Here is a 25,915-nt window from a genome sequence, read left to right as displayed (position 1 = left end):
ACGCCTTACTATACTATGACGTTTTTTATGACATTTTGAGGTCCAAAAAAATTTTGACCTTTTTTGGCCGGAAAAAACGCCTTACTATACTATGACGTTTTTTATGACATTTTGAGGTCCAAAAAAATTTTGACCTTTTTTGGCCGGAAAAAACGCCTTACTATACTATGACGTTTTTTATGACATTTTGACGTCAAAAAAATTTTGACTTTTTTTGGCCGAAAAAAACGCCTTACTATACTATGACGTTTTTTATGACATTTTGAGGTCCAAAAAAATTTTGACCTTTTTTGGCCGGAAAAAACGCCTTACTATACTATGACGTTTTTTATGACATTTTGAGGTCCAAAAAAATTTTGACTTTTTTTGGCCGATTTTGACGCCTTACTATACTATGACGTTTTTTATGACATTTTGAGGTCCAAAAAAATTTTGACTTTTTTTGGCCGATTTTGACGCCTTACTATACTATGACGTTTTTTATGACATTTTGAGGTCCAAAAAAATGTTGACTTTTTTTGGCCGATTTTGACGCCTTACTATACTATGACGTTTTTATGACATTTTGAGGTCCAAAAAAATGTTGACTTTTTTTGGCCGATTTTGACGCCTTACTATACTATGACGTTTTTTATGACATTTTGAGGTCCAAAAAAATTTTGACTTTTTTTGGCCGAAAAAAACGCCTTACTATACTATGACGTTTTTTATGACATTTTGAGGTCCAAAAAAATTTTGACTTTTTTTGGCCGAAAAAAACGCCTTACTATACTATGACGTTTTTTATGACATTTTGAGGTCCAAAAAAATTTTGACTTTTTTTGGCCGAAAAAAACGCCTTACTATACTATGACGTTTTAATGACATTTTGAGGTCCAAAAAAATTTTGACTTTTTTTGGCCGAAAAAAACGCCTTACTATACTATGACGTTTTTTATGACATTTTGAGGTCCAAAAAAATTTTGACTTTTTTTGGCCGGAAAAAACGCCTTACTATACTATGACGTTTTTTATGACATTTTGAGGTAAAAAAAAATGTTGACTTTTTTTGGCCGAAAAAAACGCCTTACTATACTATGACGTTTTTTATGACATTTTGACGTCAAAAAAATGTTGACTTTTTTTGGCCGATTTTGACGCCTTACTATACTATGACGTTTTTTATGACATTTTGAGGTCAAAAAAATTTTTGACTTTTTTTGGCCGATTTTGACGCCTTACTATACTATGACGTTTTTTATGACATTTTGAGGTCCAAAAAAATTTGTGACTTTTTTTGGCAGATTTTGATGCCTTACTATACTATGACGTTTTTTATGACATTTTGAGGTCAAAAAAAATTTTGACTTTTTTTGGCCGAAAAAAACGCCTTACTATACTATGACGTTTTTTATGACATTTTGAGGTCCAAAAAAATTTTGATTTTTTTTGGCCGATTTTGACGCCTTACTATACTATGACGTTTTTTATGACATTTTGAGGTCCAAAAAAATTTGTGACTTTTTTTGGCAGATTTTGATGCCTTACTATACTATGACGTTTTTTATGACATTTTGAGGTCCAAAAAAATTTTGACTTTTTTTGGCCGAAAAAAATGCCTTACTATACTATGACGTTTTTTATGACATTTTGAGGAAAAAAAAATTTTTGACTTTTTTTGGCCGATTTTGACGCCTTACTATACTATGACGTTTTTTATGACATTTTGAGGGCCAAAAAAATTTTGACTTTTTATGGCCGAAAAAAACGCCTTACTATACTATGACGTTTTTTATGACATTTTGAGGTCCAAAAAAATTTTGACTTTTTTTGGCCGATTTTGACGCCTTACTATACTATGACGTTTTTTATGACATTTTGAGGTCCAAAAAAATTTTGACTTTTTTTGGCCGATTTTGACGCCTTACTATACTATGACGTTTTTTATGACATTTTGAGGTCCAAAAAAATTTTGACGTTTTTTGGCCGAAAAAAACGCCTTACTATACTATGATGTTTTTTATGACATTTTGAGGTCCAAAAAAATTTTGACTTTTTTTGGCCGAAAAAAACGCCTTACTATACTATGACGTTTTTTATGACATTTTGAGGTCCAAAAAAATTTTGACTTTTTTTGGCCGAAAAAAACGCCTTACTATACTATGACGTTTTTTATGACATTTTGAGGTCCAAAAAAATGTTGACTTTTTTTGGCCGATTTTGACGCCTTACTATACTATGACGTTTTTATGACATTTTGAGGTCCAAAAAAATTTTGACTTTTTTTGGCCGATTTTGACGCCTTACTATACTATGACGTTTTTTATGACATTTTGAGGTCCAAAAAAATTTTGACTTTTTTTGGCCGAAAAAAACGCCTTACTATACTATGACGTTTTTTTATGACATTTTGAGGTCCAAAAAAATTTTGACTTTTTTTGGCCGAAAAAATAGCCTTACTATACTATGACGTTTTTTATGACATTTTGAGGTCAAAAAAATTTTTGACTTTTTTTGGCCGATTTTGACGCCTTACTATACTATGACGTTTTTTATGACAGTTTGAGGTCCAAAAAAATTGTGACTTTTTTTGGCCGATTTTGACGCCTTACTATACTATGACGTTTTTTGACATTTTGAGGAAAAAATTTTTTTTGACTTTTTTTGGCCGATTTTGACGCCTTACTATACTATGACGTTTTTTATGACATTTTGAGGTCCAAAAAAATTGTGACTTTTTTTGGCCGATTTTGACGCCTTACTATACTATGACGTTTTTTATGACATTTTGAGGTCCAAAAAAATTTTGACTTTTTTTGGACGAAAAAAACGCCTTACTATACTATGACGTTTTTTATGACATTTTGAGGTCCAAAAAAATTGTGACTTTTTTTGGCCGAAAAAAACGCCTTACTATACTATGACTTTTTTTATGACATTTTGAGGTCCAAAAAAATTTTGACTTTTTTTGGCCGATTTTGACGCCTTACTATACTATGACGTTTTTTATGACATTTTGAGGTCCAAAAAAATTTTGACTTTTTTTGGCCGATTTTGACGCCTTACTATACTATGACGTTTTTTATGACATTTTGACGTCAAAAAAATTTTGACTTTTTTTGGCCGATTTTGACGCCTTACTATACTATGACGTTTTTTATGACATTTTGAGGTCAAAAAAATTGTGACTTTTTTTGGCCGATTTTGACGCCTTACTATACTATGACGTTTTTTATGACATTTTGAGGTCCAAAAAAATTTTGACGTTTTTTGGCCGAAAAAAACGCCTTACTATACTATGATGTTTTTTATGACATTTTGAGGTCCAAAAAAATTTTGACTTTTTTTGGCCGAAAAAAACGCCTTACTATACTATGACGTTTTTTATGACATTTTGAGGTCCAAAAAAATTTTGACTTTTTTTGGCCGAAAAAAACGCCTTACTATACTATGACGTTTTTTATGACATTTTGAGGTCCAAAAAAATGTTGACTTTTTTTGGCCGATTTTGACGCCTTACTATACTATGACGTTTTTATGACATTTTGAGGTCCAAAAAAATTTTGACTTTTTTTGGCCGATTTTGACGCCTTACTATACTATGACGTTTTTTATGACATTTTGAGGTCCAAAAAAATTTTGATTTTTTTTGGCCGATTTTGACGCCTTACTATACTATGACGTTTTTTATGACATTTTGAGGTCCAAAAAAATTTTGACTTTTTTTGGCCGAAAAAAACGCCTTACTATACTATGACGTTTTTTATGACATTTTGAGGTCCAAAAAAATTTTGACTTTTTTTGGCCGATTTTGACGCCTTACTATACTATGACGTTTTTTATGACATTTTGAGGTCCAAAAAAATTTTGACTTTTTTTGGCCGAAAAAAAGGCCTTACTATACTATGACGTTTTTTATGACATTTTGAGGTCCAAAAAAATTTTTGACTTTTTTTGGCGGAAAAAAACGCCTTACTATACTATGACGTTTTTTATGACATTTTGAGGAAAAAAAAATTTTTGACTTTTTTTGGCCGATTTTGACGCCTTACTATACTATGACGTTTTTTATGACATTTTGAGGTCCAAAAAAATTTTGACTTTTTTTGGCCGAAAAAAACGCCTTACTATACTATGACGTTTTTTATGACATTTTGAGGTCAAAAAAATTTTGACTTTTTTGGCAGATTTTGACGCCTTACTATACTATGACGTTTTTTATGACATTTTGAGATCCAAAAAAATTTTGACTTTTTTTGGCCGATTTTGACACCTTACTATACTATGACGTTTTTTATGACATTTTGAGGTCCAAAAAAATTTTGACTTTTTTTGGCCGGAAAAAACGCCTTACTATACTATGACGTTTTTTATGACATTTTGAGGTCCAAAAAAATTTTGACTTTTTTTTGGCCGAAAAAAACGCCTTACTATACTATGACGTTTTTTATGACATTTTGAGGAAAAAAAAGAATTTTGACTTTTTTTGGCCGATTTTGACGCCTTACTATACTATGACGTTTTTTATGACATTTTGAGGGCCAAAAAAATTTTGACTTTTTATGGCCGAAAAAAACGCCTTACTATACTATGACGTTTTTTATGACATTTTGAGGTCCAAAAAAATTTTGACTTTTTTTGGCCGTTTTTGACGCCTTACTATACTATGACGTTTTTAATGACATTTTGAGGTCCAAAAAAATTTTGACTTTTTTTGGCCGATTTTGACGCCTTACTATACTATGACGTTTTTTATGACATTTTGAGGTCCAAAAAAATTTTGACTTTTTTTGGCCGAAAAAAACGCCTTACTATACTATGACGTTTTTTATGACATTTTGAGGTCCAAAAAAATTGTGACTTTTTTTGGCCGATTTTGACGCCTTACTATACTATGACGTTTTTTGACATTTTGAGGAAAAAATTTTTTTTGACTTTTTTTGGCCGATTTTGACGCCTTACTATACTATGACGTTTTTTATGACATTTTGAGGTCCAAAAAAATTGTGACTTTTTTTGGCCGATTTTGACGCCTTACTATACTATGACGTTTTTTATGACATTTTGAGGTCCAAAAAAATTTTGACTTTTTTTGGCCGAAAAAAACGCCTTACTATACTATGACGTTTTTTATGACATTTTGAGGTCCAAAAAAATTTTGACTTTTTTTGGCCGATTTTGACGCCTTACTATACTATGACGTTTTTTATGACATTTTGAGGTCCAAAAAAATTTGTGACTTTTTTTGGCAGATTTTGATGCCTTACTATACTATGACGTTTTTTATGACATTTTGAGGTCCAAAAAAATTTTTGACTTTTTTTGGCCGGAAAAAACGCCTTACTATACTATGACGTTTTTTATGACATTTTGAGGTCCAAAAAAATTTTGACTTTTTTTGGCCGATTTTGACGCCTTACTATACTATGACGTTTTTTATGACATTTTGAGGTCCAAAAAAATGTTGACTTTTTTTGGCCGATTTTGACGCCTTACTATACTATGACGTTTTTTATGACATTTTGAGGTCCAAAAAAATTTTGACCTTTTTTGGCCAGAAAAAACGCCTTACTATACTATGACGTTTTTTATGACATTTTGAGGTCCAAAAAAATATTGACTTTTTTTGGCCGAAAAAAACGCCTTACTATACTATGACGTTTTTTATGACATTTTGAGGTCAAAAAAAATTTTGACTTTTTTTGGCCGATTTTGACGCCTTACTATACTATGACGTTTTTTGTGACATTTTGATGTCAAAAAAATTTTTGACTTTTTTTGGCTGAAAAAAACGCCTTACTATACTATGACGTTTTTTATGACATTTTGAGGTCCAAAAAAATTTTGACTTTTTTTGGCCGGAAAAAACGCCTTACTATACTATGACGTTTTTTTATGACATTTTGAGGTCCAAAAAAATGTTTGACTTTTTTTGGCCGATTTTGACGCCTTACTATACTATGTCGTTTTTTATGACATTTTGAGGTCCAAAAAAAGTTTGACTTTTTTTGGCATTTTTTGACGCCTTACGGCCGTATGACATTTTTTATGACATTTTGAGGTTTTACAAAAATATGACTTTTTTTGGCATTTTTTGATGCCATTCGGCCATAAGACGTTTTTTTGATATTTTGAGGTCTTTCAAAAATATGATTTTTTTTTGCATTTTTTGACGCTTTAGTATAGTATGACATTTTTTATGACATTTTATGACGCCTTACCCCCATGATGTGTTTTATGACATTTTGATGTATTACTAAAATATGACTTTTTTGGCATATTGTCCCATTTACAGTCATGTTGATCATGTGATTCAGAACATATTGATGTACTGATATCATGATACACAAATAGCTCCAACTACTGGGAATAGGAAATATGTGTATTTTTTCCTGTAGTTATGTGTATTTTTTCATGTAGTTCACTGGAAAGCATACTAGATGAAGAGTGAGAAACTGATCAGCATAGAAAAGAGAGCACAGTGACATGCTCATATTATGCTACACACATACAGCACCTACTGGGGGAGAAGACATGTCTTTTGTACATGTGTATGTCTCTGTATATCTGGAGAGCAGATGCGATTAGTGTTGTTGGAAAGAAGAGAAAAGAAGATAGTGGAGGCATTGGTGCATTTTAGCTCCTTTTACTTGGAGCCATAAATGTCTGTTTATGTCTGTGAGCCATGTGAGCTATATAATGGAAATACATTCTACATAGATGTGTTAACATGGAGTTGTCATGACAAGCTCTGTAGATTTAGGATTTTTTTGTGGATCTTACATCATCAATCTATTAGCAGGACACTGCAGGGAATTGAACCCCACCCTAGTGTACTAGGTGTACCATAACCAGTGCCTTTTGCTTTTTGATGTGATGTAAAGGTAAAGCAAAACCTATATTTCAACAGCATTTCTTAAATATTGTGTTATCAACATATCTAGTTAGAATGAGATATGGCATTTGTGGAAATGCTTTTGAAAAGTAGGAAAGAAAACCTTTAATAATGTATATGACATACTGTATTTGTGGCTGTATCTCCCACATACTTCATCCAATGTGGATGAAAAAAAAACAGACATGATGATCATGTGATTCCGAACAGATTGATATGCTTATATGATGATATTGTCACATCGCCCCCTAATGGCAGCAGTTCATTTTTTTCTTTAATTAACTCCTCCTAGGGAAATCATCCGATGGAGCTGAAATCTTGTCATGTTGCTCTTAAGACACTATTGTCCAAAAGTTATCAAAAGCTTTTCTCTACATTACACGATGTGGGCGTAGCAACGCCGCTAAATTACCCTCCGATTTGTGAAAATGAGGACTCTGGGTTTTTCCCACTTATCATCCATTCTAGCTAATGTTCCGCCTTGAAACCTATAATCCCCTACAAGTTTTGCCACAGGGCACCGTTTTAGCACAATTGGGCTTGGTCACTCGGCTCTGCAGCGTCCACTAGAGTGTGAAAATATTCCAAGTATGACCTACAGACATGAAAATTGCTCCACTGATGCATCACATCAAGACGAGAAAAAAAAGTCTCTTGGAGGAAAGTTCTACAATGTACAGGAATTTCTGAATTTCATTTTGCATTTCACACTCGCCTCACTGTGACAAACTCCTCCTAGGAGAATGGTCTGATCGTGCTGAAATTTTGTCTGTTGAATCGCACGGGGTGCAAGGGCCCGCCCATCGCTGCTTGCAGCTTTAATTTCTTTTGGATTTCCCTATGACAAATATATTTGATATAAAAATGAATGGATTTGTTCAGTTTGGGTAAGCCTATGTTGTTACAAAACTACAACCTCAAAAATATGGGATTTTGTGTTTATAGCCAGCAGCTCCGGGGACGGTGATCTACATCTTTCAGTCAGACAGTCCACCGCTTTGGTTCAGATTGAAATATCTCAACAACTGTTGGATGGATTGTCATTAAATTTTGCATACTATACATTCATGGTCCCCAGATGATAAAGCTTTCCCTCTTTGGTGACTGACCTTTCAGTCAGTCCAGACTTGTTAATTATACAGTGACTTGATGTACACTCTTTACCAATAACCCCAATGCCATGTTTTAAATGTACATGTTTTTAGACAGTGGTTAGCACAACAAATCCGAAAAAACAGAATAATATTGCAAGAGAACTGGAGAGGGAAAGAGATAATGAAAACATAATTCAGCCAGAGTCCAGCTGCTTAGGTCTAACTGGTTCCGCTGGTTTGACAAAGGTGTGCACAAAGAGCATACACAGAATAGCAAAGATAGAGTGCTTATTTGCTGAATCAGATTGTTTATTAAGTCTGTTGTGTATTGTCTCACAGTAAACATTCACCACTTCTGCTTGTCTTAGCAGGGTACGTTGGAAGGGAGCTAATGAATTGAAAGAACTCTTTTGGGCTGAGCTTCTTTGGCAGAACAGAGAGGACGCCAACACAAAACACACACACACACACACACACACACACACACACACACACACACACACAGTGGAGAGCACAGAGGACCCAGGCTGTATATTAGAGGTTCAGAGACAAAGTCATGCTCGCTGAAACACTCTCCTGTGTAAGAGAAGAGAAAGATACACAGAGGTGGAGAGTGGAAAGCGAGTCGAAAAAAAACCCCCCCAACATCCAGCACTTTAATTTGCAGGCCCTCTCAAACAAAGCATGGCTTATTGAATTGGAAATGGTCTCATCCACAGAGGAACACAGCCGCAAATACAGCAGAGGCTTGAGGTGAGCACTGCATGGGAAGTAAAGCCATCTCTGCGCAGCATAACCTGGACCAACATGCCAATCCTGGGCTATAAATGTGGAATCTGTTTTGTTTGAAATGTTTCCAGACACGAAAGAACAAGAATAAAATATAGTACCAGTGTACATGCATGCTTTGCTGCATTTGTAGTTTTTCATTTTTTTCCTCTGTATTCACAATGCTATCTCTATTTTTGCTTTTGCTCCAAAAACACATATGGCACAGTGGTGCACTGTACATCAGGATTTATTTAGAATGTTTGGAACCCAAATAAAGAAAAGCACTCATCCTGTGCCCTGCAGTCATTCTGCTGCTCGCTGGCGTTGACCAGCATCAGGCCCTATTTTGGCTCATGATCCAGCAACACATATACCCATTGGTTCTGTCTTTACATTCATTGCTTCATTCACTCTTTTCAGGCAAAAAGTGAAAGTAGCAGTAACCAGTCTTATCAGTCAATATGTTTGGATATGTTTGTCTGGTATCAAAGGCTCGCCTACCACCTCAGAGACTTGGAGAAGACTGTGGGTCAGGTCTGTGGAATAAACCTGCTGGTTTAGGCAGTTCAAAAGACTATGCTGAGATATTTTTCTTTAGAAGAAAAGCAGTACATAGTCCATGTAGTCGTGAATCTATTTTGGTTCAGATGTGCAGAATTTCTCTAAAGCTTAATACAAAGTCAGCTCCAATTCTCTACCTCCATATAATTTTTTTTTAGTCACAATGAGGTGCAGTATTGTATATAATCAGAAAATGTACATTATCTTCAACTGTGACTTCTGCCACACTTTGTAAACAAACATGTTTTATGATGGCAAGTCTCAAGAAATGGAATAATATAAAGCAGTTCATGTTTGTTTTGATGTAAAGCCTTCATGTTATATAAAGAGTTGCTTTTTTAGTGACTCTGATTCAAGCATAACACCCAATGTTTGAGAAAGGATGTAGCACTGCCATCATACATTATATTGTAAACATATCTTGTGACGACATTACATTAGCTTTTAATATTATTTGAACATCATGAACGGAAGTTGAAGTATTTCCTGTTAGTAGCAAACATTTAGGAGAATTCCTGGTGGGCTGGTTTTGTTTTAGTCGATTACTATGATATAGCTGTGTGCTTCCAGGCTCTCTATCTTTGCATACACACATTCTCAGGCACATTCTGTTAAAGTCCAAACCAAGTTTGGGGCTGGGGAATGAACAAGCAAACCCTTTCAAGTGGTTCTATCTTCACAATTAAGGCCTGAGAGTGGCAGTATAATACACACGGTACTGAAGATAGAGAGCAAAAGAATAGTGGAGCAGGGTGCAAGTGTCCACACTCTACAATCACAGGCCTCATCTCCTTTTTTTCCTACTCCTCAGAAACTCTTTCAACTGTGTAAAAGCACAGCAGGATATTACACTCAAGAAAAAAAGAAAGGGTGATATCCTTTTCTTATTTAGTTTAAAATAGAGGAAAAAAATTCACCTGGTTTCAGACTTAGCTGAGGTGCTGGATATAAAAAATATTAAACTCAATGGAAGGAGCATCCACATGTTCAAAACTACAAGCATATCCCAAGAAAGAAAGCTAGAGGCTTTTGTCTTTAAGCTCACTCTGACAATTACTCAATTACTTCTCCTTTATAGGGGATTTCTATCTACAGCTCACAGGCACCGGCAAAGTCAAATGTACTGTTGTACTTTTGCTCCAGATTACTCCAGTCTTTGTATTACTCCAATCTTTGAGCACACATTTGTTTTCAACCCTTATAACAATCCCTTTTGTCAAAAAAAATCCTAAAATGGTACAGATATTTGGATGATATATTTGCCTCTTTCAGGGAAAAAGTGAACTGTTAGAATTTGGGTTATTTCCCAATGCTGTCAATCCTGAATTAAATTTGTTTCTTGAGCGTGACCTGCAACGAGTGGCCTTTCTTGATATGTGTGATTGAGTTAAATAATGGGTGCTTTATTTCCACACTGTACAAAAAAAAAGAAAAAACAGATCACAGCACCTTTCTTTTAGCTAGTAGTACCCTCCCTAGAGCTTTAAAACATGGCTTACCAAAAAGTCGAATTTATAGATTAAGACGCCTTTGCCATTCTGATGGAAATTTCAAAGAGAGGGCCCTGGAGATGAAACAACGCTTCCTAGAAAGTGGTTATTCCACTCAGTGTATAGCTGAGGCTTGTTATATTGCTTTTTCTAAACCTAGATCTGATCTATTTAAAAAGTGTCAAAACACAAAAATATTACTCAGTGTCTTGTATCACTTGATCCATGTCTCTTTGTTTATTAAGGAGGACCTAATCTATGTAATATACTGGTTAGAGTCAACATATTGCCGAACACCAAACAGACTCTCCTGGCTCAACCTTAAACATGGAAACAACCCTGTCGCAAAAGTGCCCAATGCCATAATACTTGGAGAACTAATGACTTAAGGAGTCCTAACATCTGACTTTTTTTTTCCCATACGCAATATAGAAAATATTGTCTATCTATTGAAATGCCCATGGGATAAACATCTCTGTTGGTAAAACTACCTATCCCCTTTACACAAAGACTTAGTGAAGACAAAAGCTCCACAAGATGCAAAGATATGAACCATTCTGTAGCCTGTCACTTTAAAAACCATTCACACCCCATTTCCTCCCTTAGGTTCCAGGGCATAGAGCCGATTGTTCTTCATAGAGGGGCTGATGTTGGCAGGAGGTTATGCCAGAGAGATTTTTTTGGATCCACTCTTTAGAAACACTCCAACCACTGGGTATAAAAGAGGATGTTTTGCAATAAATAAACTATAATAGATTTCATAGGTTCTATGTTATATGATGGCTGTAACCTGATGGTTCCATAGTATTTACATCTATTATTTTATTATGTATGTTGGTGATATTATAAATTCACTGACTTTAATGTTTCTTGACTGTCTATATAGACAGATTGTCTTTAATTTGCAGTTAAATGTATCTAGTACTACCGTTCCCTTAATGTCTAGACACACAACTTCTACTGATTGAAACAAGCATTCTGTATTAAGGTTAATCAAGTGATCTTTTCTCAGCCCTTTATTCTGCTGCATTCACTTGCTACCTGTTCGTAGCCTCGAAGGTCTTTGACTAAACACTTGCACACTTTTTTAAAAAGTAAAAAGTTTTAGATGCCTTCTTTTAGTCATCCTCATACTGTATCTGAAAATTGTTGCATCACTGAGTTAACTGTACAGCTACAGCAGAGCATGAACAAACATCAACTTTGAACGCAATTGCTAATTTAAAGCAAATAGGATGCTGAGAAGCATTAGGTGCATTAGGAAACATTTTGTAAAACTAGACATAGACAACACAGATGGCATAGCAAAGCAGCATGTTAGCAGAACAGCAGCAGCAGCTCCAGTCCTCTGTCTTTTTCTGGAAACATTCAAACACAGTAATTAGTGTAGGTCACTCGCACTTTGGCAGCATTTAGAGCTCAGCATACTGTCACTGTAGTAATGAGCATAAAACAGAAAATAAAATATCATGTGTAGCACGCGATTACGTCATTACGCTGGCTGTGTAGACAGCTGGATTGTTTCAAACAGGAGCACATCTGTCCGCATGTGAGGCAGACAACTCTCACATGAAGCCCCGAACGCCTCCTGTTTAGACACACTGTTATGCTGAAAGCTGAACCCAGTTAAAAGTAACGACCTATCTTTCAACGGCTATTAACTCACTGTTTTGGTTTCCCATACTATAAGGTTGAGTCTCACTGCTATCATCAACCTCCCATATAAACCACAAGCAGCCAATTATATCAAAATTCTCGAAAGCGTGTATGCTACCTGCCGAGCACAAAACAGCAGAGAAACAGAGTAAACTAATGACTTCTGAAATTTGAACCTAACAGGCTAAAGGCTCTTTTTGGGCCAAACCACAACTAAAATGGAAGTATGTGTTAAAATTTGTAAGGAGGAGAGAAATACAACTCGGATAGGTTTCTGATGTTGCTCTGTGTCTGAGGGAAGTAGGTAGTTTTTTTGCTACGTAGGTTTTGGCAACTTAGCCATCTAAACCAGACCAGGTCTAATATGTCAGCGTTACCTTAGCGTCTCTCTGCCCTCTTGTGGTTTTAAATTGCTCAGTGCAGTTTTAAATAAATAAAGCTATTTTCCATCAGAAGAGGTGTAAAAGGCTGCACATTGCCTATTTAGTATTCAACATTTAAACAGAATGTTGAGCCGGTTATACATGTGCGCACTGTACATGTATTTGGATTTGAGTTTGTGTACTGTAGTCTTCTGATGTCCCCGACCTGCAGCTCCTCTAACCTCTCAGCTATAAAATAATTTATTAATGGACCCATGAAGCAGGAGGAAGACTGGGCCAATTAATACTGAGAAACAAAGCTGGCCTGTGGGGGAATGAGAGAGGGAGCTGAGGTCAAGGTGTGTGTGTGTGTGTAGGAAGTGCAGTAAAGCGGGGGAAGCGAGAGGAGTGGAGGGAGGAATAGGACAGTGAGGGGAAGAGCAAAGAAGGAGAAAGGGTGAGAAGGCACAAAACCAGCCAAAGCAGGGGGACACAGCATGAGAGGTAATGAAAAGTAAAGTGAGGAAGTAGAAAAGGAAGCCAGGGGAGAGGAAGGGAGGAGAACAAACTGAGACAGGTTGTTGGGAGAACAAGAGGTACAGGAGATAAAAGAAAGAAGAAAGAGGAGGGGGTGAAGAAAGTGGACAAGCATTTTGTTACTTTTCACTGTAAACGAGGATGTCTGGAGAGACACGTGACAAAGGACACAGTCAGTCACTATTAATTATTGAATACATTCTCTGGCTTCTTAGAGCGTATGCGAGCGTGAACTGGGCTGTTGTGTCTTTGTTTCCTCAGCGAACAAATTGAGACTGAAAAGTTGACTGAAAGAAGATTTGTCCAAGATTTGAAGCCTGTGTGCATCTCAGTTTGATTGGGTTTCTATTCCCTGATATCCAAACATTTTCTGAATATTACAAGAGAAAAACACTGTCCTTTTATTCCTCACTTTAGCCTATAGAACCAGTTTGTAAAATTACTTTCATTTGTTAAAAGACTCACATTCCTCAAGCAATTCTCTTTCCAGCTCCTGAAAACACATTTGTAATTCTTTCCTTCCCCTCTCCAAGTTCTTTATTAGGGGACCAAATAGCATTTGGTGGGTGAACACTGATCTGTATTCCTTCAGCTCTAATTAAATTTGTTCTGGTAACACAAAGGAGAAAACCCATCAACAAATAACAGCAAAACAAACAAGAGGGCTGCATGTATAAAACCAGACGCACAAACCTGCTTTGGGGCTGATTGTGTTCAAATGTGCTTGATAAAAAACAACTCTGCATGCTGAAAATGAGTAAATGAAGAGATTGGATTCAAGTTTGTTTTATGTTTTTTTTTCTACTGCTTGCTGTTGTGTTCATTCAACACAAGGGTGGAAATATAGATAATGTTGCAAATAAGCAGTATGACCACAAATTGCTTTTAGAGTGAGAGTTCAAATTGAGGATTTAATGTTTATTCTAGGCACCAGTAGCTCTGTTGTAATTTGTTGCGCTTTCCTCAGGTTACTGTCCAGTTTTTTTTATTAGTGAAAACCACACACAACAATCATTTGCTGTTACAAAGATTTTTTAAAACTAAATTACACTATTTGCAGGGCACTGCATGGAATGATGCATAGATAGCATATGCATAGATGCACATAATTAAATAGAACATTTATGCTTGTCACAGCTGTGTGAGATTGCTGTCTGTATCATCATGATCCTTACAAAGACTTTTAACCTTTGGCTTGTAAAAATAGGGTTATATTATTTCTTCAGACAATCTACTGAAATTGTGTTGCCTTGTGGCTCCCTAACAAAGTTTGACCTGTGTTATCACAAATCTGGGTACAAGCACAAATGCAAGTACAGGTTTTCAGAGCACACAAACAAATTTTTGCAATTTTGGTGACTAGAGGCTCAAATGCAATCACACACAAAAAGCTTACCAGTGCTGCCTTCTAGATATTACATTTATACGTACTATATTTATAATGCTGTTTGCCTTTCCAGAGGGTTTCCTATAATGTTTTGTATTTTGTCCTTTAGTGTTTTGTTTGCAACAGCCTATTATGGCAGACAGCCCCTCAGCATGAACAAAACTGCTAAAGTTTAAAGCAAAAAAAAAAAAAAAAAAAAAAAAAAAAGCATCACGAAAAATGTGGTATTGTCATGCGAAGCAGTTATTTATTTATTTACGTGTATTCATCTTGATGACTTCAGCTCCATAATCAGTCACTGCCCATCCCTGATCTGATCATGGTTTTACAGTTTTAAACTCGTGTAAAATATGTCTTGTCTCTTGCTTCAAGTCATGTTGACTTTTTCAGTATTTAACAAAGGCCACAATCTTTCTGCAAGAGCCAAACTCTAACCTTAAAAAAGTTTATTCAAGCTTTAGTTGCTGTTAGCAGATATCGCATTTAAGGAGCTGAGACTGTATTTTAACAGCAGATATGATGGGGAAAACAAATGACATATATAGTCAGTGAATGTTTTGCAAATGCATTAACCTTTTTCCATTGAGTAGATACATTTATTATATTTCCCCATAAAAGATAGTTTTTTTTTTTTCCAAAATACATTTGCTGTTAAAAATTAGTAGTATATAAACACCATTTCCAGGAGACAGGGTTGTATTAGCAGCTGTTAAGAGTTGAGATAGGCTTCAGTAACTTTACATTAAATCCCTTTTAGTAAAAACAGCAGTTTCCGAATGACAAAAACAAATATTAACAATTGTGTTCTTCACAGGTGGAAGTGCAGACCAAAATTAATACCAAAATTCAGTTGGACTACCTGCATTGACACTGTTTCACCACAATTACCAAACAATTCTTCCAGTATCACTGGGCTTTTGCCAGCATGAAAATACAGACCTTTATCTCTTTTATTTCCTTTATTTTGTCAATTACCTTCAGCCCCTCTCTAATAGGCTTAGCTACTCAGCCACTAGCTAATGGAGACTTCATCAGAGCTCACACTGACAAATCTGAACTCAAATCAATCTGAGAGAGCCTCGGCTAAACTAGTGCACAGTGGGATTCGTTTGATCTCCTAGGCATCTTACTGGTGGACATGAGTAGAAGAAAGTGGCCTCCATTAGGACAGAGCAGAAAATGAAGAGAACTCAGACTTGCGCCATGCTCATTGGGTATACACAGAGGTACAGAGGGACCATTTGTGCAAAAAGAAAAAAAGGTGTGGTTGTTTGTGTACACTGAGGAGTATACTGTATATCTACAATGATGATGAAAACCATTGTACAAATTGTGTTACTGACTTCTGCATTTGTGTGGAGTAAAAAGAGAATATGAGCATGTTTGAATATGTGCTTATGTGTATTCTGACTGCAAAAATGCAAAGTGTTCTAATTGTCCAGCATGTCCAAACTTTTGTGGACACAGTGTGTGTAGTTCATTACTGTGACAATTTCTGCTCCATTCATACAGACAGAAAGTAAGTGCCTACAAGTACCAGTATGCGCTGTAACTCAACCAAACTTGTACGTACAAATATTCCATTTGCGCAAGTTACATCCCTCTTTGCTCTCAGCTCGACTCTTCTCTTTGCTCCATGTGTCTCGTCTCATCTCCAGTTTCTCTGTCTCTCTCTCGCAGTTAAATGCCTGTCACTCCTTCCTTTCTATTCCTCTTCCCAGCTTTCCTTTGCTCTACTTCCCTCTCCCCTCCATCTGGGTCTAGCCTCACTATACCAGCTAATCAGTGTCTAATCTCACTTTTAATTCTCCTCCTATTAACCTCTTGCTATCGTTTGTTTTACCACTACCCCCTCAAACGCACACACATACTTAAATTGCCTTCTGAGCTAAATTGCGGTTTATTTCCACATCATGACAGAGATATGCTGAGTTAATTACAGGGCGCAAATGAACATCACAGTAGAGGGAGGAGGCAAGGGGAGGGAATGGATGACTATTACATGTAAAGGAAAGCTCATACTGCCAGCTAATAATGCTTTTCCAGATGACACCAGAACTGGATCCACATCTTTTTTTCTTTTCTTTTCTTTTTTTTTTTTTTTTTTGTTTTGCCTCTTATTAAAATGAAGTCAAATTTCAATCAGTGTTCAGCACAAGCTAAAAGATGTGAATGATACGACTTCCATTTTCAGTTTTCTTTTCTGTGTTTTTTTACTTGTTGGATTAGTGTTCATTTTAACAACAGATGAAAGTCCCACATTCTAACAAACACATGCTTTATAAATTTTGCATCTGCGATTGCTTCTAAATCATTAATCCCAGTAATGCTGCACAAGCAATCAGTTGCATTCTTGGCTCCAAATGAGAGTTCCTGTGGTGCAACTTGCAGACGTAAGATGCTTTTTGTGAATATTTCTCAGATATAATTTGGCAATAAGCGTTTGTTGTACCTGTGTTTTATAGCGTCAGGTGGATTGAGAGGAGCAGGTAGACTTTACTACTCTCTAGTAAAGCTACACACATCACTAGCCACAAGTGCATCACACACTTTGGTCAACAAACACACCAAAACCATCACATTCTCTGCACATTATGACAGTTGACTGTGCTTTGCATGCTTCAGCTTCATTTACAAAAATAGGGCTCAAATCTGTGGTAAGGCTTCTTCAGCCTTAAAATTCAAATAAAACTAAAATTTGCTCTAAATGTTTTGTGTTTATAGTCTTGTCAGGAATCTATATCAACATCAGATTTTTAATTTTATAGAAAGTACTTGGGTCAAGTGCTTCCATGAGAATATACAGTCTAAATGGTGAACTAAATTTTATACTGTATCATTAGGATACGTGTTTGTGGACATATTTTAAACTTGAATACCTTGATTTAAAAAAAAGGTAACTGTATTTCTTGTGAAGATGTGAGGATCTCCTATAGAGGAGTAACATAAAATATACTCAGTAATTTTGATTCATGGTTAATGTTGTGCTCTTGGTTCTTTGATATTACTTTCTTGCCCATCAGTCCCATTAAGGATGAAATACACAAAGAGTTAGATGATCTTCCTCTATCATGTGCTTACTGAAACAATGAATATAGTCAAGGTTTATTAAGACTGTGAATTTACTTCAACTTTGTAGGTCTGTGTTAACTGAAACTGCTTGTGACCTTTCTACTGCACCTGAAATATAGTGCAAATTGTATACAGATGAAAACAGGCCCCAACAGCTACATGTAATAAATGCTAACACACGTCAACTCTGACATTTAAATGTAATGAAAACACAACAGTCTGTAAATATAATTAAAGAATGTTTCATGAAATTAACTTGTTAAAAGGAAGCAGCACCTTGCTCTGGTTGAATATGGAACGATCACATGCGATCCATGTGGCAGCTTATCGGTAGTAGCTGACAAGGTACAAGTAACATCACTTTTCAGTATTCCGAAGAGCTCCTGGAAATGAAAGCCCCCACTGCTTTGAAAACTCATATTTACCACGTGCAGCAGGGTGCAAAACCTAAGCATGGACAAGTCTACAAACAGATAATGTTTTGAACCATAGAGAAGTACTCAACAAATATACAATTTATTTGTTTCCAATACGTCAATATCTTGTTTTCTTGCAATTTGGTTTGAAAATGTATAAAATATTTTCAATATTAGATGTACCTTCTCCATAAATCTACTTTTTCTTTGGCCTTAACTTATTTTTCCACAGTACAGCTTGGATGTAAATATATATCCAAGTAACTTGGCCAACTTGGCACCTAAAGTCAGAGATGCTTTGCATTGAGCTCTGCTATTGAAAGCTCTGTCACTCAATCACAATCATTGTGCAGAAATATTGCTTGTGATAAAGTTTTATTTTTCCACAGGATTGTAGGTAGTTTATGACACATTTTTAACTCACTGGGAAGTGAAAATAACACAAAATAAATAAATGTAAACCTAAATAAATCATTGCAAGGCGTGCACTTGGTCTCCATTAACTTATGAAAGACTATTTTCACCTATACACAATCCACTAGTTTTACCTGGGAATTCTGATATAGGTCCACGAATTTTATATGGTAGATATGAATGACTTTCTTTTATATTATGCAGCAGTGAGCTCTGCAGAGATGCTGCAATCAAAACCATGACAGCTCTAAAGATGGTAAATGACATTTTTAATGTGCTCGTACTTTAATAATACAAGACGACTATTTTAAAAATGTATTGATGAATAGCCAAACAGTGTAACACTCTGTTTCTGAATGTCAATGAAACAGTCACAATAGTAAATTGATAGATTTTTATTCACCTGTCTCTACAACTGATTATTTTATGTATTTCGCACTTTGAGTCAGATAGTTAGGTTTCATGATGTGTAAAATATTTCATATCTTGTTTCACATCTTTGGGGGCTGAAGTGAGCTTCCGGGAGGAGGCTTGGCAGAGGGGACCCGTGAGGATGTGAGCTGGCTGGCGGCCAGGCAGACAGGTGATCCTGGATACAGGTGTGAGGCAAAGCTGGCAGGTAGGCAAACAGACTGATTAGATGGGCAAAGCAGGTAGATTTTCTGGAGTAAAAGCTAGAAGCATGGCACACAGACAAACCGTGGATAGCACAACAATCCGGTGCAGACAGTTGGTGCAGGGTTCTTGTAGTGAAGTGGTGATGGCGTGAAGACAGGCAGGTGTGCTGATTCCTGATGATGGGCAGGCTTAGAGAGAGAGAGAGAGAGAGAGAGAGAGAGAGAGAGAGAGAGAGAGAGAGAGAGAGAGAGAGAGAGAGAGAGGGCAAGGTGGGGGAGGGGAACGAACAGACATACACACAAAACTGAAACGCATCAAGCGCACCTCACTCATACTGAAAGGGCTGAAAATAACAGAAGCGCACTCAGGCAGGCAGGTGTCACAGAGGAGACATTGTGACATAACTTGTCTGCTAATAATCTTACTGAGAAATACAACAGGTCATTCAACAACAGACAGGCTGCTGCAGTAAAACAGTCCAGAACAGGCCCTTGATATTACGGGAAAGAGCAAAGATTTCCCATTATCTATGTAGATACATACACTGCTGAGTATTCACTGAATCTATGAGATTGCATTATACAGTGTTCTACTTATAATATTATGACATATTTCTGTGCGCATCCATACATATTGTGAGAAAATGGGCAGATAAGGATAAACATCATTTTGATTTGAGGGCTGTAGACACATTTTTCTCACACCCTCTCTCTCTTTTCTTTGTGAACATACATGGAATACTGGCCATGAGTTTAAGTGAGACTTTTATGTCAGAGAGGGACATTCAATTCTCCTAGTTCACATAAACAGCGGGATATAGGTGACATTAAAACAGCTGTGGACAGATCACCTCAAAATGAAAGAGACCACCATGGTTAGCCCCTCTGAGGGGCCTATTTTCAATATCGCCAACTTGCTTTTCTTCAGCTGAGTCAACAGTTCTGTAGAGGCACAGTGGAGGTCAATAAAATAAGCATATTTTATTTGGCCATACAACACCTTTGGCCACCAGCATTACTGGTTCTTTATATATATTTACAATGAGCTGAAGTAGCGGTGGCCCATTCTGGACAAATGGAATTCCAATTTAGTCTCAGAGGAGACCATTAAAACTCTGGACCCTAATATGCTTGCTGCACCTCATCTTTCCCTCAGCACTTGACTGCAATTTATCTGTAAAGATTTTAGTATTCAAGAGATTAATGCCAGTATCCTGTAATGTTCCTATCTCCATGCAAGGCCTGGGATTGTACATAATTAGACTTGTGATAGCTACAGACTGTGCAATGACAACACCTAGCAGACAAGATATTTCTCAAGCTCATATAATGAAAAACTGGCATTTTTCTGTGGGGTTGCATTATTTTTACTCTTTAAACTAAAGATTAGCCACACATCAGAAGCTTGATACTTCCAAGGCACAGACCCGAGAAAACTATTCACCTCTGTCGTCTGGGGAAACCTTCTACCTTATTTTCATTTCCAATGACTAGTGTTAGAAGAGGAAGGCAGGACTTCAAGGGAGCAAGAGGCTTAATTGGCCGAGCTGATGGCAACACACTTAAAGTTAGAAGTGCATGAGGCATAGATCGTAGACCCGGGCCAGTTCCCAGGTGAGAGCTCTGCTGGAGGAGCTTTATAAGTCTCAGAGCAATTTGCTGTGAATGAAGAGAGAATATAAAGAGGAACAGAGAGAGAGACAGAGCATGGATAAAGGATGGCTCACAATGTTTTCTGCCATCTATTTGCTCGCAACTTTCCTCCCCCTCTTTCAAATCATTTTTCCTATTCTGTCTCACCCTGTGGCCAAAGTACCAAATGGAAGATAGACTTTAGGCCACATGGTGTGAGACAATTCCTAGAACACTAAGTACTGCAAACTCTATGTAGTCTTGGACATTCTAGTTTTCTTTCTTTCCCCCCCTTTCTTTGAGTTTGGAGATGCTATTTTTGGCAAGGGGTATGGCTGCGTACAATGCCATTCCAATGTCCCTTCCCAGGTGGTTTCACAACACTTCACACTTTAAACCATCTGACTCAGACCACTTTCACACGACTGCAGCACGACCTTACAACTCACATGTGACCTCCGCAATTCTCATGTGCCATTAGGGTGTGAATGACCCACAGAGATTTAAATGCCTACTCATGTGTCATGAATGAGCTGTGAAATGTCCACAGCAAGTTGGCTCGTACATCTAGATATGGGTGAAAATTGACACGAGTTCCCCAGAAAGACTTGATGGTATATATGTAGCTTTTGTCAGCATTGGTGTACAGTTTTTATCAACAGTTTCTTAAGTTTTAATTGTCTAAGTTTACTTTTTATAATTCATATAATTCATATATCACATATTCATATTCATATATCACTTTCAAAATTAAGTTCACAAGCTTAAATCTCCTCCTGCTGCCTCTCTAAGCTGTATTTTTTTGTATTGAGTTTTCTTGATTTTCAGATTTACACTGTCAAGATTTATGAACAGTATGAACAAACGTACATCAAATTGGAATACTGGGTGGCAGCAAGGTGTTTCAAACCACAGATGTTTGTTTACATGTTATGTTTGTACAAGGGCTTGCCCTTGGCAGGGAAGACTTGTGTAGAATTGTATTATGTGGGATAGTGTCTAACCAAAAAAAAAAAACTAGTGGGAAAAAATCTATCTTCGTGGTGATTTTTCTCATTTTCCAGCTTTTTGGTGGAGAAGTCAGAGGAGGAAACATATATCCTTCAGAATGAAGAATGAAGCACCGCTTCTTAAGCCCTTTGGTGTTACTTCATGAGCCATGTTTCACTGTAAATAATGTTTCTTACTGAAGTCATGAATAATAAAAAAAATAATAATAATACTTGAGCTAGCCTTTCCCACCATGACAGTGTACCTAGTTTGTCCCTCTGTAATGTAAAAAATGAGAGTAACAAAGTATACTGCTTTGTCAGCTTCAGTGGCTGAAAAATAAATAATGATTTTGACTGGTTTTGATTCACTGTTGGCCACTGAGGATCTGGAGTTTTAGATAACTGAGTAATGGTGACTGATGTCCAGGGATTCAAACAATAAGAACCATGGTTCATGTTCATGCAGGAAATCAAGACAGAAAATCATTCATCCGTGCAACAAGGTGTAAAAAGATTTAGTATGTGTGACTGAGGGATCCTGTGTGTCTGACACATGGCACATAATCACACACTTGTTAAAATCTGTGTAATTTGAAATCTGTCCTTTCTGTCAGGAAGGAGGTTTATCTGATGTTTTATGAATGCTAGCTGCATTAATGATATTTTTATTAACACCGCACACTAGAAATTCATTAAAATTACTTAATGTACCATTCTGTTGTCACTCACTGTCACCTAGAAATTATGTTCATATACAACTAAATTGCAACAGCAAATATGTTTTGAGGGAAATTAGATTTTCTGTTGACGTAATGAGGACACATTGTTAATTGGTTATTAATTTGGCAAGTTGCAAATACGTAGATACTGAACATGTCAGTAAAATGCTCACAGGCAATGCATTTGTTTACTTGCCAAAATATCTGATCTTGACTGTATAATATCCAATTCACACGTCTCATTCTGACCTTCATAGACATTCAGAGAAATAATGATTAATTTCTAAACAGACTTTATTCTGACCATGAGCTGATGTTAATCTGTCTGTGTTCACCTCTATCCTATGTCCCTGCCCTGGCTTCCATTTACATTTCTTAATAAGAACATTTATTTTAAGCAGTCCTAGCTCTTAGCATTTGTTATTTAACTTGCTTTGGAAAGTTGTTCTCAGTAATTAACCAAAACTGTATTCCAACCTTAATTCAAAATATTTTGTGACATTTTGTTTGTATGTCTTTCACTGACAAGCCAGGCTTATCTGCTACTTCTGAAAAACCTTTAATTATTGTTTGACTCAGGTCAATGGAAAAAAAAAAAGAAACTTTTCTACTCCCTATTCTCCTTCCTTCCCCCTCTCTACCTGCCTCACTGTTTCTGCTTTTTCTTAAATGGCTTTCAAAGAAAACACAAGCTTTCTGGCTTTCTGTCATCTCATGATTCATGAGCTGGCAACCGGGCCAGCTCACTCCCTGCTGTTTGTATGACTGGATGAAAGAGTCTCATGCTTGTGTGTGTGAGTTTGTGTCTGTGTGTGGGTAGAAAACACAGACTGGAAAAAACAGAAAATGTTTTTAATTGGTCCTACTTGCTCATTGCTTCACTTTAAAGACACAAACCCAATTGTTTATAGGACACAAAACATTTTGTAAATCACTCATAATCACATCTTGGCTGAACTTGGGCGGATTTGAATGTAGTCACTTAATGGAGTTTACCAACTGAGTTAACTGTTCCCCAGTCAGCCGGGCCATTTAACCCTGCGTGAAGCTGGCGCTGAGGTGGTAAATAATAGATAGAGAAGGTGTTACTTGATGCCCCCCGCACCTTTCACGTGTCAGTGAAACTAGAGAACCAGAGAGAGCAATTTCTTAAGAAAGAAATCAATTCCTCTCATTCAGTGTGTCCTAGCTTTTGTCAGTTTTCCTTATTGAACCGATAATGACAGAAAGACTCAGAAACAATCATTTGTCTGTTGTGTAATACAGTCAGATAACAAACAATTTAATCAAGTGATTTTTTGTTGTTTCATTATCATAAAATGCTATCAATAGATTTTTTTAACCATGCATCACAGGAAAAACATAAACTCCTTCGGCTCCAAGTTTGTCTGACTAACTCTAAACCGCAAACACACGTGGGTAACACCAATCCGTGGAGTGTATGACTCTTTGTCTCCCAAACCCAATTTCCGAGAGCCACATAAGCATAGGGAAGTCTGGATCTTGTTTCATGCTGTACAGATCAAACATCCATCACTGAAAACCTCATTTGTTGGCAAAGAAGCTACACTGAACTTGTAGCTGGAAAAGAGCTGCTGTGATTTTCTTTCTGTGGTGGAGCAAAACGGTGAAAAGTTAGCATCAGGAGGAGTGTTTTGCTGGTGTGTTTGTTAAGCATGTCCTGGAGCTGTAGGGAGCAGTGTACTGGGAAAACGGCGCATTATGGAAGAAGGGAGAGAGGGAAGTGGCAGAAAGGAGGGAGGGAGGGAGGGAGATCTTTGATGAGGCCCCGGGAGTGTCTCTAATGAGAAGCGATGTGAGGGAGCTGCTTCGTTTTTTTTTCCCATCGCAAACGGAGCTATGCCACACTGTTATAATCAAACCAAAGACATAACCAACGGCCTTAATTAAAAATCACAAAATCACCATTCTGCTTCATGCCTTCTGTAACACAAACATCAGCAGGAAATCTCTGAGAGAGCACACAAAGGGAAGACAACACTATCAAAGACTTGTTTTGACAGGGTGATTTACACTGCAGCCAGCAAATGAGAAGATTTTTTTGACTCTGTGATGAGTCATTTTAGCAGCTATCAGGAAGGCCAACAATGATGTGTGTGATGTATAATTTTAAATAGTGAGTCTGTGTTAGTTAAATATGCGCCTTTAATCACATGACTACTTTCAAAACATGCAGGCTTGAGACTCTGCAACTGGTGGAAAATATAGAAGGAGTATTTGATTGATGTTGTTTCAGTCATCCCAGCAGCATAGCTTTTTGGTTCACCACTTTGGTCCCGACAAAAATGTTTTGACAACTTTTGGATGGACTGCCAAGACATTCGTGTTCCCCTCAGGGTGAACTGTAATCACTTTGGTGGTCTCTTAACTTCCCATCTCATGGCACCGCACCAACCTTAGCTCTACTTTGTGTTTAGGGCTAATTAGCAAATGTTTGCATGCAAACATGGTACATGTACCAACTTCAGCACGTTGGCACTGTGACTGTGAGCATGTTAGCTTGCTGATATAAACATTTAGCTCTAAGTAGTGCTGTGATGTTAACTACAGCCTCACAGCCTCAGCTGGCATGGCTATAGACTATTATTGTTGCTGTTACAAAGTGACTTATTCTATATTGTAGTACAATTCCGTCAAGTGAACAAAATGGTTGGCATAATGGTTTTATTGTGAACATATGCCACCCTCTAGAAAACAAAAACACTGGCACAAACAGGAACAGATTCCATGGAAATTTTTGGTGATTAAAATGGGCTTAAAAGGATGATTTATTTACTAATTTATTTTTCAATACAACACTGACCTATCCTTACCAACTGGACATTTCTTCTTGATTTTGCACTGTTAAACCTCTGTGATCTCAAATCAACACTTTCATAATCCATCCATAACAGACTGTCTAAGTGTCAGGGATTTGTCAGCATTTAAGCAGGCAGCCCCTGCTTTCTCTCACTCTGGTTCTCACTGTCTCTCTACCAATCTGTCTCTCCTCGCACACATGGCACGTCACCAACGATTTTCCAACTGACTGCACGTGTGCATGTGCTTATGTGTGCACATGTGTTTGTGTAAATTTGTCTGTATGGAAATGTGTGTTAGTGGGAGGAGATCAGAGGAAGACCTTTTCTTGCTCTCTGCCTCACTTGAACTGTGACTGGCAAGCTCAGATTAGCATGATTTATTTGACACTGCTAAACAATGCAGTAAATACAGTGCTAGTAAAGTGTGGAGCAAATAAATATGTGCATGTGCAGGTGTATAAGAGAAAATGAATTTGTATCGCTATAAATTACTTTAATA

The sequence above is a fragment of the Toxotes jaculatrix genome, chromosome 1, assembly GCF_017976425.1.
Source record: "Toxotes jaculatrix isolate fToxJac2 chromosome 1, fToxJac2.pri, whole genome shotgun sequence".
NCBI lineage: Eukaryota > Metazoa > Chordata > Actinopteri > Toxotidae > Toxotes > Toxotes jaculatrix.
The sequence above is the reverse complement of the archived record's forward strand: the minus strand, read 5'-3'. Positions refer to the sequence as shown.